General features: G+C 40.2%; 1 protein-coding gene across 1 annotated transcript in view; it reads right to left on the bottom strand.

The window, feature by feature from the left end:
* LOC146453961 (uncharacterized) overlaps positions 1-19982 on the bottom strand; it is a 119734-nt gene that overhangs the window by 64177 nt on the left and 35575 nt on the right. The window lies entirely within an intron of this gene.

The raw sequence follows: 19982 nt of genomic DNA, 5'->3' as shown, positions 1-19982 counted from the left end.
TAATACATAACAATATCCACGTACACGTGTATATGCTACAGAATACTGAATATGCTTATACATAACAATTAGACACTAGAAAATAAAGTTCTGCACGCGGATCGAACGCATGATGATGCACCTTTGCATTAGTTTAAGGAACAATTTTTCGCATATTGGTATTGCCGCTATGATCGCGGGAAAAAATAATCGTGACAAATGTAAGCCAAAAAAACTGCAAAAAAACTATCAGATTCGGTTAGTTTTATCTAATTTTCACCAGTGAAAGACCAACAGAGGGTAATCTGACGCAATATCGGAATTTCGCTCCAATTTTATCTGGCTAGTTCCTCAGTTTAGTATGGCAGTCAATTTTCCATTCTTTTCTAAACGTGAGTAGGACTTTGGAAGCATGCTTTTTGTGTGGACACATTACAAGTATGCGCAGTGCGTTGCTTAGTTCTCTCGTCTCGAGATCATTGTCAACCGTCGTAGGGCACCGCGGGATTAGGCAAACACTAGTGTAGAACAAAGGCTGACCTGTACAAGAAGTGCAGTCGTCGTGAAAAGCAAAGCACTTCTATGGGTTAATTTACATGTACCGATTAATCGGACCGATTTGGTATAGAAAATGAGTGACCGGAAAAAAAATCGCCCCAATGGTTTGAATCAGGCCTATTTTCATCCCACACTACACAAAAAGAATAAAAGATGGCCCATGCGATTGAACCTTGTGATCCCGGGCCGATAAATCAGTTTTTTTAGCCTTAAGTAAACGTAGACCACGAGCTCTAATCTCACAACCTTTGTGTTATTTTGTCTGAGGGTATATTTACTTCAATTAATTAAAGCTGATATTTTTATGTACAATTGTTAATCGTCTTGTTTGTTTGCTACAGTTGTGCCCAGGTTTTGTGACTGAGTGGCGGTGTCTCTCGCAGTTCCTGTTTAACTTCCCTAAGCGATGCTCTTAGGTATGACCTTACTGCCAACAAGTAAAACAAAATGCTGAGATGAACAAAAGCGATCTGAGGCACAAGGCGCTTCTACAGACGGGAACATTTTTGATATCGATGAAATAGGAACTCCTTTCGACGACAAGTTATGTGAAGTTTCTAACGAAACAACAGATCAATGGCAATTCATATGAACTTTAAAAATACCAGACGGGTTTTCTAAGAGTTATGTAGCTGCTCTGATGCGTGTTGGATGCAAGCTGTACGCACTAGTTCAGTATTTTGTGGAGTCCTGCTGCCCGCGAAACTTTAACCAAGACATGAAGTAACTGCAAGTGATCCATGATAACAACCGAATGCTTCGAACCTGTTCAGAATGAGTGAAAAAAGAAAACAGAAGCACCTTAAAGGCGTAGTCCCAGTAGCTCGAGCGTGTTTCATGAGAGTTTTAAAGAAAGTCAATTTCTCAGAAAAGTTTCGTCTCCTTTGAAGTGTTACAGTCTCTTACAACCTCAGAGAGCCAGTTGGATCAGGAGATACCCATTGACACAGGAGCTAAACATTTTTTTGTGGAATTACAGTCGAACTTCCCGTAAGCGGCCACCCAAAATGTGTACCCAGTTTGGTCGGTTATGAGAGGTAAGATCAAAAGGGATCTAATTTTGAGCTCATTACCATCAGATTAGCCAGATAGTTCCAGAGATAACCCCCATTCGTCAATGATCATCTAAACCCACTCAATAACTTTGAGTAGCCACTAAAGGTTTTTAAATTTTCCAAACTTATATTGCCAAAGCATTTTACCATCCAATTTGATGGTTTTCCTGTGATGAATTACCTAATACCGCGAATAGTACATTTTAGGTCTATTTCAGGAAACCCGGTACCTCCGATTGTGACATTCATGTCCCCTGTACTACCCAAGAATTTACATGTCATAATGTTACAAAGGCAAATTTCCCAACTTCCAACAGGGAGTAGATGTCAGGACGCATGTGACAAGTGGTCGCTTAAGGTTAAAAACAAAAGAAAACTGGAGACTGTCTAAAAGTGGACGCGTTCGCCTCCGAGAGGTTGTCGCTTACGAGACTTTCCAACTATAGTGATTTGACTGGAGAAATTTTGGTATGTTTGAAAAGGGGTCACTTAAAGAGGTGGTCGCTTACGAGTGGTGGTCGAAAGGCAAGGTTTAACTGTATATAAAAAACCTTTTCAATAATCCGTTATTGTTAGCTAACTAAAGAAAGATTTGTCAACACATTACTAAAAATCACCCTGCTTTGTTGACCTAAGTATTCTATTAACAACAAATTTGAATTTTTTTGTCCATATCTGAGGGCACTCTCTGCTGTAGGGCGGACTTTTTCGTCCTTGAACACTTCCTTTCGTTTTCAGTTTTTGGTTGGCAAGCAAGTGAGTGAACTGAAAAGTTTCTGCAATCAGTTAGCCTAAAAGATCAGTGAAACTGTTAATACCGAGAATGCCTTCCTGTTCAAATCCACTGGCCCCGTCTAAATATTGTTATAAACATGCTAGATGGTGCTTTTCTTTTTTACCCGCCTTTTAGTTTCACAGATGTCAACCACGGTGTCCTTGAGTCGTTGTCTGTTATGGAAATCTTCGGAAAGTTCAGCCAAGTTGAATTCTTCTTGCGCTAGACCGTCAAATCTGACAACCTTGCAAAGCTTTAGACATCATTTGTACTAGGGAATTGAAAACCATTCAAGTGAGTCGATCTGATCTGGTTGCTAGTGGGATTGCAGTGCTTGGTTATATGTGTTTCGCATATCGCTACTATGGCCACGCCAAGCTTTGAAACAGTACATTGCATCGTCGCTTCCACACTTCGTACGAAGTGTTTCCACCTGTGTTCTTACTCTTACCTCCGATTGAACGAACAAAAAGATGATTTGTTTTCCTCTTAATCCGAGTTAAAGGGATTTAATGGCCACCACTGCCACCAGTGTGAACAATCAATTTGTCAAGATTTAACTGCATACCTCCAGTTATGTGTGATTCACTGCTGTCCATTGAAGCAGATCCGAAGGTTTTGAATAAAATTTCCTTCCATGACTGCTCATTGTACAGTCGTTTCATGAATTTTGTTTAAACCTGCTGACCTTTTTTTAGCCTCTCAGAATAAGAATATATTTGGTAACAGAATAAGGGATTGTTGTTTTTTCTTTTTTCGGTGATTAGTTTACCTGACATAAGAGAGAAAAGTTTAACTGCAGAACATCCCTAAGGTACCAGGAATTTGTGACGAGATTCCGTTCCCGCAAGCTAACGAGTTGGCGAGCTAAGTTACGCCAAGTTAAATGTGTTGCTTAACTTTTCCTGCACGGCACTAACAGTTAAAAAAAATCTGTTGTCACCAAGCCTTACTAGAGATGTTTCACTAGAGATGTTTCAACACCTAGCGTTGAGTACGGTTTTCAGTGATTGGAAACCATCAGGGAAAAAGGGTATTTTGCCATAAAAGAAATTTGAAAGCTTTTACGGAAACTCAGAGCAAAAACAAACGACTTCTACCACAAGAAACGTCATCATTTCCGATTCGCAACATGAGGAACTCGAAAGAAGAAAGAAAGATAAGTGCGGTTGCAAATATTGGTAGACATCCGTTTTCGGCCTCGATTAGCGCGCACATGACCTTGCTCCTTTGGCCACTACGCACTTCCTCCGTAAATGTAAAATCATTAAGTAATTGCTCTGTACGTTGGAATTTTTTTTCTCTTACTGTAAAATATTTGTATTTCGTTGTAATGAGTGTAAATAAAATTAAATTGAATTGAATTGAATTAAAAATAATGCATCACATAGGTGATGTTAATTGCCATGGCAACCGCACGTCAACGCTCGAACGGTTAAAATTACTTCCTTCTGAGAAGTTTTATTTCACTTCTCAACCTCTGAGATAATTAAAACTGGGCTCACGAGAACTTCGTGGTCACCGACCGGGTATTTGACAACACAACAGCTTCGAATACGACAACATCCTTCAAAAACCTTCGAATCCAGTTCAATTCTGTCATGAGTGCACCTTCTAAGCCCGTCTTCAAACCAGACACGAACAATACACCTTCTGACGTTACCATAATTGTCAAAGATGGTAAAAAATTCGAAGCTCACAAGCACATTTTGGCCAACGCAAGTCCTTTCTTTCAGAACTTGCTGAGCTCTGACATGAGGGAGTCGAAAGAAGGAGTTGTTCGTTTGCAGATGCTCACTGAGTCTGTTTTGGGAGACATATTGGAGTTTATTTACACCGGCTGTGTTCAGATATCGGATGAAGGCCGTACATACGACCTGTTCGCGATGGCAGACTACTTGTTTCTTCCACAACTTAAGTCTCTCGCTGAAGATGTCTTAACAAGGGATATAAATTGCTCGAATTGTGTTTCACGTTATCATTTTGGCGAGACATATCAATGCGAGGAACTCATTGCCGCCACCAAAAACTTTATCTTTGCAAAATTCAGTACCTTGGCGAAAACAGACGAATTCTTGAACATGCCAAGTAATGAAATTGAAATGTGGATCTCAAGCGACGAAATAAATGTTAGCGCCGAGGAGGATGTGTTTGAATTCATCTTAGCCTGGATTGCATACAACAAAGTCGATCGAAAGAAATATTTCTTCACCTTATTCCGTCACGTTCGAGTAGTTTACATGTCGCGTGACTACTTCCGCACTAATATCATGACAAACAAACTTGTGATATGTGACACAGATTGCATGGATCATTTGAATAAATCTGAAAACAATGGAAGATGTGTCTTGAAACCGAGAAAATCGCTAGAAGTTCCTGTTATATTTATTCGTGGACGAAATAAAGGAAATTATAAATTATTTTGCTATTTTCCTCGACAGGGCGCTTTCTGTACAGCGCCAGACAGAATGCCCTCACGCTGGTATATTCCATTTACTTGTCACGATCAAATATATTTTCAAACACCAACTGACTCGGTTGAAGACTTCAACCTGTTACGCTACGATACATTCTCTAACACTTCGACATCACTATCATTAAAGCATCTGGATTACGTGTCTCAACTACTCGTCACAAGTCAAAATGAAATTTACGCGTTAGTTGGTGAACGCTTTGCTGATGATCCAAGATTCAGTCCGTCCAGCATCTGCAGCATCATGAAGCATGACCATGAATCAAACTCTTGGAAACATGAGTCTTCATTTGATTGGGCTCCAAGATATAACATCTGCCTTATTTACAAGGATGGTTTTATATACTTCCTCGGTGGCAAAGTTGATTGGCTTTTTCCGAAACCCTTGGCAGGCGCCTACAGATATGACATTTCTGCAAAAAAGTTTGAAAAAATAGCTGAAATGAAAGAAGCAAGAAGTGGCGCCCACGGTGCTGCATTTCACGGGAAAATTTTCGTCATCGGTGGAGAAGGAAGTTTAGACATCTTGGGAAGAAGATGTTTTTTGAGGACAACTTGTGAGGTCTACAACGAAACAACAGATGAGTGGCAAATGATCGCAGGCTTAAAAGTCCCAAATGGGTTTTCTCTAAGCTGTGTAAATGGTGTGCTATCTGTTGATGACAAGCTGTATGTACTGGGTACCTATTTCCGGTCTTTCCTCCCATCCATGTCCCATCGGACTACACGCAATAGAGAAACACTTTCTAATATACGCCCATTAACAACAATTGAATGCTATGACCCTGACAAGAATGAGTGGAACAAGGAAACTGAATTTCCTGATAAAATAACGTTGGATATGGGTCCTACGTCTTCTATGAGAGTTTTTAAAGAAAGTGAATTCCTAAGAAAGGTTTCGTCCCCATTAAAATGTCAATGCCCCTCGCAATTGCAGACCAAGAATCAGGAGACACTCCCTGACATGCAAAACAAAAACAAATGTTTAGTCATGTGATGAATACACTGAAAAGTAAATCACAACCACCGCATAACCACCAAAATAAAACAAAACATTCGTCTACTCTTTTGCCATTCCTGAAGGGGTGAAGGGGTAGGGAGGGGGATGGGGCTGTGTACTGTAAAACATCCCTTTGCCAGATATTGATATAAGGTGTAACGCTTCCTATGAAATAATTTTAATTCAATTACCAATATTAATCAAAAATTAGGAAGTGCGTTCGATGGTCTCGATCCCAGGTTCTCTCTCCTTTCACAAGTTGCTGGTGATACTATCTGCCCCTGCAAAATCTGCGGGGATGCCAGGTACACGTCGCTAGATCCATTTCGTTCATTTGCTGATCGATCGATTGACTGTCTCATATAATCTCGACTCCAAACGCAATTAGGAGTGCGTTCTTTCTACGTCGAACGCAATTGCACCGTCCAAGACTTTCCCTAGTCAACACAGTCTTTCTTGAGTAAATTGCTTTGTCGTTCACTTCGTACAATAGCTTAGTATAGTTAAGATTCTTATAGTTTAATATAAAATTTTGTATATAACTATCCACCTTTCGCTAGGTGTAATGTGTTCCTTACTATTCTTGCAAATTTCGTATTACAGTAAGGTTTGCATTCTTTTTTATACTTGAATTAAATAAAGACTTTGATAGCACGTTTTTTGTATGGACACGTTACAAGTTTGCACAGTGCGTTACTCAGTTCTCTCGTCCGGTGAACATTGTCAACCGTCGTAGGGCACCGCGGCGTTAAGCAAACACTAGGGTAGAACAGAGACTGAACTTTACAAGAAAGCAATCGTCGTGAAAAGCAAAGCGCTTCTGTAAGTTAACTTACACATACCAATTGATCGGGCCGATTTGCATAGAAAATACCGTAAGTGGCCGGACTAAAATCGGCCCAACGATTTGAATCAGGTTCCTTTTAATATATCTTATAGATTGGAAGTTGTATTCAACAAATTTTTATTCATGATTTCGATTATATATAAAGACTCACGCCTGCTGATTCTGAGTTTTTCAATGAAGACTTCATTCATTTATCCCACACTATACCAATAGAAAAAATGACCCGTGCGATTGAATCTTGTGATCAGGCCGATAAATCAAGACGCACTGATTAGCCTTAAGTAAACGTAGACCACGAGCTGTAATATCACAACCTTTGTCTTACAGTATCTTGTCTGTAGGTATATTTACTTCGATTAAAGCTGGTATTTATTAGTGTAGTTCTTCATCTTGTTTGTTTGTTTGTCATGGTCTTTTACCCAATTGTTACTGCACGGCGGAGCCTTGCAAGATTCTTGTTTAATTCCTTAAGCGATGCTCACAGATATCACTTTACTGCCAACAAGTTGGAAAAACTGATGTGTGTTGGAGGCAAGCTGCACGCATTAGTTCATTATTTTGTGGAGTCGTGCTGCCCATGAAATTGTACATTAAGATATGAAGTAACTGCACGGGATCCATAATAAAAACTGCGGAATGCTCCGATCCTAAAGTACCCAATCGGCGAATGGGACACTTCCTTTCGTTTTCAGTTATTGGTTGGCCAGACCGAAAGTGAGTGAACTGAAAAGATCAGTGATGCATTTTTATTCAAAAATGCTTTCCTGTTCGTAACCACGGGCCTAGTCGGGTTGGGACAAAACATGGGGTAGGCCATGGGGTAGGCCATGGTGTAGGCCATGGGGTAGGCCATGGCCTACCGGTGGTTAATTTCATACAAAAAAAATCCCAAACAAATATGTTTGGTCCCGAATACCGTCAAATTCCTATTTTGATCGCAGGGACAACTTTTTATTACCGGTAAAGACGGTAAAGCTCATTTCCCATTCAGACACATAATGTAAAAATATTTTTGAGTTGCCAAATGCTGTGTCAGTTCTCCGTATTGTGTGTGTTTATTTTACCGAACAGAAACGAGATGCAAGCAGGTTCACAATGTCAACCATTTTATTTTTCTCTCTTAAACAATACCGTGAGGTACAGTCGATCTCTCGTTGTATTTTTTTATCTTCATTGTCCAAATAGATTTATCGATTTATCAGCTTAACTCATTTTAAATAAATTGAACACACTAAAAAAAATTACGCGTTTCCTCTGCTTTTCTACTTACGGTGTTTACATGCCCAGAATAAAATATGAACTAGCCAGTTCAGGCCCCCGAGATGAAGGGGGGGGGGGGGGGGGGTTATCGATAGGGGTGGTGATTAACGGAGAGAGCTAAATGCTCAATTCCGCTTTTTTTAATATTACTCACTCGTTTTTTCCCCGCTACCCACTATGTGAGAGCCTAGAATAAGCAAAATATTAACATGCCACGTGATTTGAAGAGAAAGATATCAAAAGGCTTTCGATTTAGAGCTTTTAAGGAACAGGCTCCGGGGATTAACACAGAACCTCTTACCACTCTCTATTTCAGCTGCCAAATAAGGTGCCTATCATAGCTAGTTGGTTTCGTACCCTCCTCCAGGAAACATCTGCCACGGCTATCAGTGATAATAACTCAATTTAAAGACAACACATGTCTTATCAGTGTAATGATATTTTGAGCAAAGTTTAACCTTTAAGACCCAGCTCCGAATATTTATGCTCGTATCTTTACAACCAATAGGACCTGGGTACGAATAACAATCCAATGCAAAAAATATCATTCGGCATGTTTTTGGATAAATAGGCCTTATCACGGTTTTCGACGCCATTTTGACGAGTAGGCAAACAGGCTTGAAATAACAGTGTTTGTATGGAAATCCGATGTCAAATAATTTTCATAAAACATCGCGTCTGAAAAATTCATGAATTGGAAACTTTTGGCACTAAGAAAAGGAGTTAAAGAAAAAAATTGGAGGGATGTAGCTGTGCCAGAAAGCGTCCAGTCGTGTTTTGAATTTTCTATACATTTCCCTGTATTTTTTTTCCCGCGAACTATTTTTAGTAGCAGTCACGGCTGTTTCGCTTTACAGACAAATGTATGGAAAGTTCAAAACACGACTGGACGCTTTCTGGCACAGCTACATCCCTCCAATTTTTTTCTTAAACTCCTTTTTCTAGTGCCAAAAGTTTCCAATTCATGAATTTTTCAGAAGTGATGTTTTATGAGAATTATTTGACATCGGATTTCCATACAAACACTGTTATTTTAAGCCTGTTTGCCTACTCGTCAATATGGCGTCGAAAACTGTGATAAGACCTATTGGGATCGTCAGATGCAATTCTTTAACAGTATGGTGCGGAAATATCGAGAATTTTCAATATGGATGACTTTTCGTCGATGTGAAGCCTATTTGTGCTGGAATACCGTCCAAACTACAAGGTATTTTATTGATCCGTGATTGTTACGACCTGTACTGTAGCAAGGAAGACTAGGCTCTTAACGGGTTAAGCCATGCACAAAATTTCAGTTTAATCGATTGAATTGCTGGATGCTAGAGTAGGATTCTCGCTGGGCACTTTTGTATGAACACACATACTTTTCGAGTACCCACTCCATATTTTGGGAACCAGTGCTCACTTTGGTGCCCGAGTTCCGAGTGGACACGCGTTTGTACGTAGTTCCGATACACTTTACCCACAAACCACTGAAATCCGTACATACTGTACTGGGGTGCTGAATGTGAACAATATTATAATATTTAATTTTGGAGTCTGAAGAGAGCACCATGATGATTTTCCACCAGTACCCGGGCAAAAGAGCTCTGGCATCCTGTGTGAACACTTAATTTAGAAAATCAAAAAGCTATATAAACACAACGCTTAACTAGCCCCACAGGAAACGATGTTTGACGTTCATGGACCCTCAGCATCGGGGGAGGAGGGTCCGTCGGTGGGGTCAATCAAAAGGCAATGTTTCCATTGCAGCCGTTTGGACTGTCTCGAAACAGTCGGAAACGTTACTTGGCAAAAATGAAGTCAGAAATCCACCATAGCCATGTTTCGGGTGTTATTGTAATATATTAACCCAGAATTCGTTTCAACACTCTCTACTGCGCAATCTCTGGACTGGAATATTTCGTCGAGACAGGTCGAAAACAAATTGAGAATATATGTATGAGCAAAATGGCATTTCAGGCCAAACTGTCACTTGATAGGAAGGTGCTGTGTATCACATTATTTGATCACTGTGTATTTTTCGTGCAATCGCTAGATAATTAAGGCCCGGCTAAACGATCCAACATTATGCTGGATTGTTTTTGTCACTCAAAACGTTGGGCGGCTAAACGATCAAACAATGTTGTGTCAAACATCAAACAAATTGAGCCTATAGAACGCTTTGTGTGTATTACCGCTAAAATTACGACGTGAGGTGTAGACATTTCGCTTGTGATTGGTTCCTTTAACAAGCTCGCGCGTGTTTTGTTGGAGAGAGATGGCTAAATAATCAAACGTTCGTTTGTGAAACAAAATGTTGGATGAAAATGTTTCATTTAGATCAAACATGGAAGCCATTCAAATGCAACATTAGGAGAGGCGGTTAAACAATCAAATATTTACATCCAACTAATACTGAATGGAAATGTTGGATTGTTTAGCCGGGCCCGAAGACGCAGGATTTATCACCTCATGTCTGCCTTTAACAAAGCGCATCATAACAACAAATTCAAAACAAAATTATTGGCAAACCCTGAGTCTGCGCAGTATAGACCGTTGCATACCTTGTAGTATGTTTTAACTATTTACTCTATCCTTTTTTGATATCAGATTCAGAGCAAACGTTTAACCACAAGGATTGAGCCTTTGCTGTAGAAATTGAAGCTGTGCAGCATTCAGAGTGAATGGGATACTCATTCGTACACTTTCGAAGTTGAAGCTGGGATTTCGTCCCACCAGGCAATTGCGATAAACATGAAAATGCTTATTATCAAAAGTCTTCTTCCAATAGTTCTGGGTTTTGATCCATACGTAATCGTGCTCTTTATGGCGCAAACACAGTCCTTGGTCTAGCTCAGCCACCAGATAAGGATCTGGACCCTCTTTTAGTTGGCCCCCACAACCTGCACACTTGTGAACTTTGCCTTTGATTTCTATGAGCTCAAACGGAGTGCTGGTGGTGGGATCAACTGACGGTTTGGTGGGGTTGTTCCTTCTAAGAGTCACACGTAAAGCAGATGTGGTAATGGCTGTGTAATCTTCGTTAGTCTGTGCAATTACATCACCGAGGGTGCCGTGGCATGATGCCATGCTTGTCATCACATCAGGTGACTTCTTACGCTGCCTGGATTGCTGATTGGACTTCTTTTTCCCTGCAGTTTTGTTCACGGAAAATGTTGTCAACGACGTCAGATTTTCTCGGCTACGCCTGCTTTTCTTGAACCAGGAAACGAATTGCTGTAAATTGTTGCTGTAATGGGCAACTGCAACAGTGTGGGCACACAGTTTTCGTGACACAAAACCAAGACACTCTTTATCACAAGAATAACCGGCTCCTTCTCGTGAACCTAGCACTCTTTTGACGATTTGAGGTTTCGAGGTAGATGTACTCTTCACAAAGAATGTGTCACTGTCAAATCCCTCACGAATGGCATCCTCACTTTGGAGTTTGTTTGCCTTATCTGCAAGAGCTTTCACATCTTTCCTGGTAAAAGTATTAAGCAGATCCTCCAAGCATCCCGATACTGTGCAGGCGTCTCCTCCTTTTGCTGGCTCTTCTGTCAGATTACTAATGTACCCAGTGTTTGCACAGCCATCATCAGCACCAACAGTGGATTCAAATATGCATGAAAGATTGTCGCCTGAGTCATCTTCTTCCTCGAAAAGACTGCTTTGTCGCATCGGCGTTGTGCGGTAGCTGAGTACTTGCTTGTACCTGGTCGGGTCAACAAGAACTTTCACAGAGCTCATGATGAGTTTACGCTCTTCTGGTGTGGCATCTAAAGTCTCACTCGACTTGACACGATCTCGATATTCTTCTCGTACGATGTAAGGACTGTGAAGTCCCAAGAACGCCCTTTGTACATCACTGCGCTGTTTGTCCACCAGCTCCTTTACATCATCCACAAAAGTGCTCATGTCTTTTGCCTCAAAATTCTGCCACCGCTTCATTACAGCATTTCCAGACTCAGATACGTTGTTGCACTGCACTTCATCGCCGAATCCTGCATCTCTGGATACCTTGGCTGTTACGTGATACCATATTTCATCTGCCTTGTGCCTGGTGAAGTATGAGGAAAATCGTGGATCTCGTCTTGTGTCTTCGCGTTCTTAGTTATCCCACTTCTGTTTGAGTTCCTCTAGTTTTTTCCAATACTCAGCTTCCTTTGAGGCATGCACAAGCCCTTCGGTGCCAAATATATCATCAACGACAACATTAGTGACAGCCTTCGAAATCTTTAGCTTCGAACATTGGTCTTTAATGTTCTGTTTCACATGAATTTTGCAGAGAAATGCAACAGATCTTTCGAACTCCTGCCCTAGGGCTTCACGAAGTGCTTTTTCTCCGTCTGTGGAATAGGCTTGTAGATAGGCCTTTAAACCAGGAATGCGAGCCGTCATCTTTTGGAACAGTGTGATATAGGTTGCTTTATCCTTAAGCATGCACAACATGACTGGCCCCAACATGACTGGGCATGTGGGGGGATTAGCGTTCTTGGTATGAAGCGATGTGTTTCGGTACGATGTGACCAACACAAAAAATGGGCCCAGTTGGAAAGTTACATCCACATAAAGAATTGAGTTATGGCCATCAATATCGTTGCAGCAGAAGTTAGCAATGTCATCCAACTGCTCATCTGTGAATAAGATCACCTTTGGAGATTCGTCATCCAAAGAGTAGGCTCGAATAAATTTCTCCCCTTCTTGAGACTCCTCTTTCATTTTTTCTGTGATCTGGAAAATAGGATCTTTCTCTACCTTCCGCGGCTGACACTCGCTCTTCAGGTACTTCACTTGTCTCTCATTTCGCGGTAGCTGACCAACAGACTTACAGTGCTGAAGTCCACCCACTTCGTCTTCTATTTGCTGAACGACTCTTTTCAATCCGGCCCTGTTTTTGTCCACAGTGGTCTTCATCTTTGACACAGTGCTCTTGTATGTCCTCAGATACGGGATCGCACAGCCCGACTTTGCACTTCCATGAGGATTCAGATGTATTCTGTGCTCTGGAGCTCCTTCGAAGTAATAACGCACAAACACCAATTTGTGATGACTCCCTTCAGGACGAACCACGTTAACGATGGTCTTTCGTAGTGATGCATCGCTCTTGTTAACAAATGTTCTGCGAAAGACGCTATGTCCCCCTTCCGCGTAGTCCGCCTGTTTTGTTATCTTCGTAACAAAGTCGTTCTTTCCAGTGGCTTTTAACTGATACTTCTTCACGGCTGTTTTACTTTGATTCCAGGAGCCGAGATCATCTGAAAGTATGTCTTCTGGCTCCTGCAGTTTGTCGAGATCCACCAGGAAGAAAACATTGTTTTCTACACGGACTGGATTGGTTGAAGCGATTAACTTGGGGTGAGACTTCTCTGCATTCAATGTAAATGGTAGAACGCCGTTGTTGCTGAAGTCACCTAGGATCTTCAAAGGTATTATGGGCAGCAATCTATTTCCTTTGTAATAATCAGGAGTGGTGCCCTCCGGTTCTGCAACTAAACTTGCCTCAGAAAAATCCAAGTGATGAGCAAACCTGTAGAATAAGTCAACCAACCTAATTTTCAACATTTTCTAATGCGAATTATACACCTACCATTTGGCGCATTTTACTCCATTTTTATAGAGAGAGTCTGGAACTAGTTCAAAATTGGCGCATGGCCTGGAACTGGTAGAAAATTGTCAAATGGAACACAAATTTCCGTTCGGATATTCCGGTTGGGAATCTTGGACAGAAATTTTCCGGTGGGGCAAACCAAAATCGCCTTACCATTTACATGCCAACCAAAATTTCTGGATTTTTTAGGCAAATGGTAAACACTCTGTATATAAGCCGAGTAAACCTTTAAAGCCGCAGCGTTTTGTCGATAGAGAATTTCAATTCTCAGGCTTCACGGTTCTTGAAAATGGAATTCTCGCCGTCATGCAGTTGAAAGATTATCAGTGATGTGATCTGTTTAAACTACTTGGATCTCGTATTTTTATAATCAGTCTCATTTACGGTTAGTTTCTGCAAAATTGATTAGACATTTCACTTGGTCGAAAAGCGCAAACTCTCGGATTAATTCTTGGTTTTGCACATGACGTCATAAAAAACTGAAATTCATAACTAAACACAATTTTAGGTTTTTATCTTCATCACATAAAAGACAACATAAATTTCAATCGGCTTGCTTGTTTTCAGCAGGATAGCATTCGTTGTTTTAAAAATAGAGCAGTTGGAATTTTAGATTTTTGCACAGTGCGTGACAGAAGGATTGCTACTCTAAACATGTCACGTCCATGAAAAAAACGATTTGCCTCGTGTATCAGCTAACTTGTAATAGAAGCGTCTATGTCAATGTGTGAAAGTTCAGCAGAGAGAAATGACCAAGGTAAACTCCAGATGTTCTTGCTGGTTTCCGGCCGCCATGTTAGTGGTAATGTTGCTCCACCAACTTGGCGTCCCATACTAAACTCTTTAATTTTCCGTGGTACATTTTCTCGAATAACTCGATTATGAGATATCGCACAGCCCTGTGGCTTTCACACGTTGTTTATGTATGACTCTTCTACAACATATCAATTTCTTGACTTTATCTATTGAATGGTTGAGGATTTTTTTTTTTACTTGCGTGACGATGTGTGAGATGAAAACCACCAATAGTGTTTCAGTGGAATATGAAATGCTATCCGAACAAAAGAAGATGTTTGTCACGTGCGCAGCAACAAAGTTATTTCAGCATTGACATTGAAAAATTCCCGCCCTTGAATCGAATGGAACTAACCTTAAAAAATATGTAATTACCGGGAACCCGTTATAATTTACAATTTAGAGTGTAACCTTCGGATTATTTTTCTGTTCGAAGCTAGCGTGTTGAATGAAATTTAATACATATCATAGCGGACTGTCTTCGCGCCAAAACAATGAAGCGAAGCAAAAATCCGAAAACATTTGCCGCGTACATAAGTTTATTAACATGTAACTTTTGCAGCAACAAATTCTGTAAAATAGGTGCAGTTTGTCACATTATGCCTTGTACAGTACATGATGCAGAAAAATAAATCAAGTAAGCATACGTATCCATGTATATCACGAATTGACAGATTTTTAATTGAGAGGAACTCACAGCGTTTTCCCATGGCTTCCGCGGTCCTTCTTTGAAGGAGATTCTAAATCTTCCATCAATAATGAAATCTCTTCAACACTAAGATAAAGAGAGACATAAAATGTTAACAGGTACCAATGTCTTCAGTGAAATGCGCCGCAGGACGACAGCTAGAAATTCCAAATTCTGAGCAAACCTCCGGACTACCCGTTTGGTTCCCAAGCTATTTTTGCAGCACTTAATAACACGTGTGGATTTTACAAATCGCAAGCGATCATTATTACGCTGTTTAGACAACGAGATGTCTGGTTAAACTGACACCATAAGATTAAAAGCGGCCAAATCGAAAATCAAACATTACGTATTTTATGTGCTGGTACAAACAGTTCGGAAAGCTAGGCCTGAGGAGCAGTATTTAATATCAGTTAATATAATGGCGACGGACTTGAGGTTAGATGCTTTACGCATTTATATTTAAGGTGTTTTTCAGGCTGACCGAAAAAACTGAAAATGAATAGCAAAGCATTCCACGTACCTTTTGTCTGAATCCTCCTCCCAATCCATGTTACTGACCAATGACAGTTACTTAAAACGACGACAAAACGTATGGCACCATCGAGGGACTATGATAATACAGCTGCTCCGTAAAAACTAAAATCTTAAACTAAGATTTTACCTTACGTTTCCCGTCTTATGCAAGACCACCACCACATTAAATTGAGACGGTGATCATCTTATTTTAACACAGGAGATCTTAACTGAAGACTATCGGAGTCTCAGTTAGTATATAAGATGAAAGATCGTCTTAAATATTGTCTTTAAATCGTCTTCATTTGAGAAGCGCTTATCTTAATCAACATTGAGGCATCTTACTTTAAGAAAGACCAGTCTTAATTATATTAATCTGAGTCGATGGGGTCCTTATTTTAAGACGTTTTTTGGTCTTGTGGAGATTTTTAAAACGCCTAAGCAGGCTATAAGATACTGCCATCCTACGTAAGATGCAATACGCCTTAAGCTGGCGACACACCTGGCATTTTATACGACGATCGCAGCGAATTTGATCGCCAGCGAAAATCGCAAGTGATTTTCGCCACCGATTGATGCGGACACACCTGGCGATTTTTTTTCGCCGATCGCGGCGTTGTTCATGTGATAAACCCGCCCAACCTGACTGATTGACTTTACTGGCAATTCGCAGCGATGAGCGTAAAAAAATCGCGGGAACGGGCACATTTGGCGAATTTAATCGCCGATATCTGACATGCCAGATATCGGCGATTTAATACGCCGATCTCTACTCTCACCATTTTTAGTTCTCGGTAAAAAAATAAATAAATAAAAAAAGGCTAACTTGGAAGAAATAGAAAATTCCAACACAAAAGGATCCAAATTTTGGAAAGCCCTTCCTGATTGGTTCATTAAAAAAATGCAGACCTCATAGGGAACAGGACTTCTCTTCTGATTGGTTGATTTTGATCCAAACTCTGCAGACACGGAGTCTGGGCTGGAGTCTGGAGCTTTGATCCATTGCAAACTCTCACCTTGTTCAGACTTAAAACAAGCCGTTAATATTTTTCAAGCAGCGGAGAGTGGAGAATTTACAAGAACTTCGAGACAACAACTTCAATATTCAAATGAGAAGACATCTGGACATCAAATACGGTCTAAAGCCTCGGCTAAACGTTGTAACTATACACGAACTTAACAGCATGCGCTGCACACTCAGCGGAATGAAAATGGAATGAAGAAATTACTGTCGCTTTCTAAACCGCCTGTATTTTGAAAACCAAGATGAGTCCTGCAATTCTGCTACGTCACCGATCAAAGGAATGAGTGTAGTGACAATTCAGACAATCTGCAATGCAAAGTTTGTAATTTACGGGACTTTTAAGACCAACAAAACAGTATTTAAAATGCCGCGACCCGACCTCTGTTTTCCTGCGAATTTACGGTAAGCGGATTTGTATAAGTTGTGTCATTTCAGATTTGGTTTTAATAAAGTACTATGGATTGAAATTTGTTGTGTTTTCATTGCTGCATGTATCATGTTCAAGCTTAACAGTATTAAACGCTCCCTGTTTTTGAATGTAGGCTTACAGTCAATCCAGGTCACGCGTGAACAGTAATTCCAAGAATGAAATGAAAATTCGAATTTCTCTTTGTAATGTCCGACGTGTGAATGAAATGTTGGACATCTCTCTGGAAGTCGTTCCGCAAAAGACGCATTAACTGAAAAAAAGATTCAAAATACTTGGGAAACAATTGTTATTCTTGAAATATTCAATTTTGCAATGTAAAGAAAAATTCATAGCTTTATACTGTCAATAAGCTAGGGAAATTTATACGGGAACTCTGAAATCTCGTTGGCGATTTTGAAAACTGACATGTAAATTTCAAAACTCCGTTCAAATTTCAAAAATATCGTTCACGCGTGACCTGGGTTGACTGTAATAGTGACCGTCGCAGTTAGATTGAAGATTTCTTCCTTGCTTCGAAACTTAAACTGAGATTCTAAAGCATCTAGAATAAGATTGTTCAAATCTTGAGTTAAGATGAAAATATGACTTACCACAGCACTTTGAATCTAAGAAAAAATCATCTTAATCTAAGACGTCATCATCGTATAAATAAGAAGAAAGTCGTCTTATCCTAAGATAAATCGTTTCAAATGAGATTTACGCGCTGTCTTACCACAGCACCAGAATTAAGTGTAAAAACGTCTTAAAGTAAGATTTTAGTTTTTACGGAGTGGCCTCACGGCGAAGTGTAGCGAAGATTTCATTCCAGTTGGCCAGCGGAATGCGTGCAAAGAAACGTTTGCGCGGGAACTAAGCTATAAGGGAACCCCCACCCCCTACTCCTACTAATAAGTAACGAAAAACTATATAATCGCCCCCCTGAGGATCAAAATAGGAATTTGACGGTATTCGGGACCAAACATATTTAATTGGGATTTTTTTTTTATGAAATTAACCACCGGTAGGCCATGGCCTACCCCATGGCCTACACCATGGCCTACCCCATGTTTTGTCCGAACCCCGTCAACCACGGTGCCCTTGAGTCGCTGTCTGGAGTATGGAAATCTTCGGAAAGTTCAAGCGAGTTGCTGATTTCTTCCGGCGCTAGACCGTCAACTCTGAGAACCTTGCTAAGCTTTAGACATCATTTGTACTAGGGAATTGCAAATCGTACAATTGAGTGGACCTGATATGGTTGCTAGTGTGATTGCAGTGCTTGGTGTTCTCACTAATTGTACTATGGCCATCAAGCTTTGAAATGCTACAATGTAAGTCGCTTCCGGACTTCGTACGAAGTGTTTCCGCCTGTGTTGTTACTCTTACCTCCGATTTAACAAACAAAGGGAAGAGTCAGTAATCTCTTCCAATCCGGCGTAATGTACTCAACTCATACAGATCGACTCAGAACAAACACCCATATTTATTTTCCACAGTGACGGACGTTAAATTACAACCCCGCCTGCACTAAGATATATTGGGGCCGGGAATACGTGTGAATGTTAATTTTACCACCAACAGGGATATAGTCAGCTTTCGACTTCCGCTACGATAATAATTAATATATAATATAACAGCTTGCCTAGCTCGCTAATGGTAGATACCTCAATAAAAGATCAATGTTTGAACCAAATTTATGAGCAGATCCGCAGGCGAAGACCACAAACTTAATTGCAAAAAAAAAAACAACTGATGGACAAGACCAAAATTTTCAGTAATACAAGCCATCTTCTGAGCCTGGATGCAATTTTGGAAGTCTTTTCTGTCATAACCAAGAGTATTTCTTGGTTATATTAATACTGTTTCAGTTTAGTGAGTTATACCGAAACTCCTAGATTCCCTCCAGCTGTAAGAGTCTGTACTGTTCTCGATACCGAGTAGGCTTAGTTTGAATGAATGCTGTAGCCAAAGAAAACCTCCTGTATTTATCCTTGCACAATAGAGCAAAGGGTTTTGATGTTTTATGTATGTTTCTTGCTGAACTTTTTTCTTAAACAAAATGTCTTTTCACAACCACTATGTAGATGTTTCATGAATTTTGTAACTGTGTTAATAGCTGCTGTCCTTATTTTAGGCTTTCTGAAAAGGAAGAGTTTTTAAAATCGAATGAGAGCTTTTTCGGTTTAATTAGCTGTCCTTACAGGTGAGTATAAATTTCCGCTGTAGATCTATCTCCTATTATTTCCAGTTTGTTACAAATATACCTAGCTTTAGTTTGTAATTGTTAAGACGGCATTCTTAGGCCAGGTGTGATTAAACTGTGTGTATCGAGGTATGTGTGATTCACTGCTGTCCAGTAAAGTCCAATTGTACCAGATCCGAAGGTTTTGAATAACATTTCGTTCCAAAACTGCTCACAGACGTTTCATGAATTTTGTTTCAACCTGCTGACCTTATTTTAGCCTCTCAGCCGTGATAGGAGGTGTATTTGTAACAGAATAAAGGTTTTTTTTGTGATTAGCTTTCCTGACAGGAGAGAGTAAACTTTCGCAGTAGTTCTAGTACTAAGTACTCCTGTTCCTTAAAAACGTTTTAGAAAACATCGCTGGCTACAAACACACCACGTTTGTAATTGTTAAGACCATATTCTTAGTTATGATTAAACTGTGTGGGTCCAGCTTTATGTCATTCACTACTGTCCCTTGAAGTTCAATTGCAGCATATCCCTAAGGTATCAGGAATTTGTGACGAGTTTCCGTTCCCGCAAGCTAAGCGAGTTGACAAGTCTCCACGAGTTAAATGTGTCATTTTTTTCCAGCACGGCACTTACAAATGAAAAATCTGTTGTCACCCAGCCTTACTAGAGCTTTGTCAAAATTTAAAGCCCAACGTTGAATACGGTTGTAATCAGAACACTACAGTTTGCAAACCATCAAGGAAAAATGGAATTCTCTCAACGTAGAGATATGAAAAGTCTTTCGGAAAAGCACGGCAGAAACGCACGTTTTCTACC

This window comes from Pavona decussata, unplaced genomic scaffold (genome assembly GCF_977016875.1).
Source record: "Pavona decussata unplaced genomic scaffold, jaPavDecu1.1 SCAFFOLD_321, whole genome shotgun sequence".
NCBI lineage: Eukaryota > Metazoa > Cnidaria > Anthozoa > Scleractinia > Agariciidae > Pavona > Pavona decussata.
The sequence above is the reverse complement of the archived record's forward strand: the minus strand, read 5'-3'. Positions and strand labels throughout refer to the sequence as shown.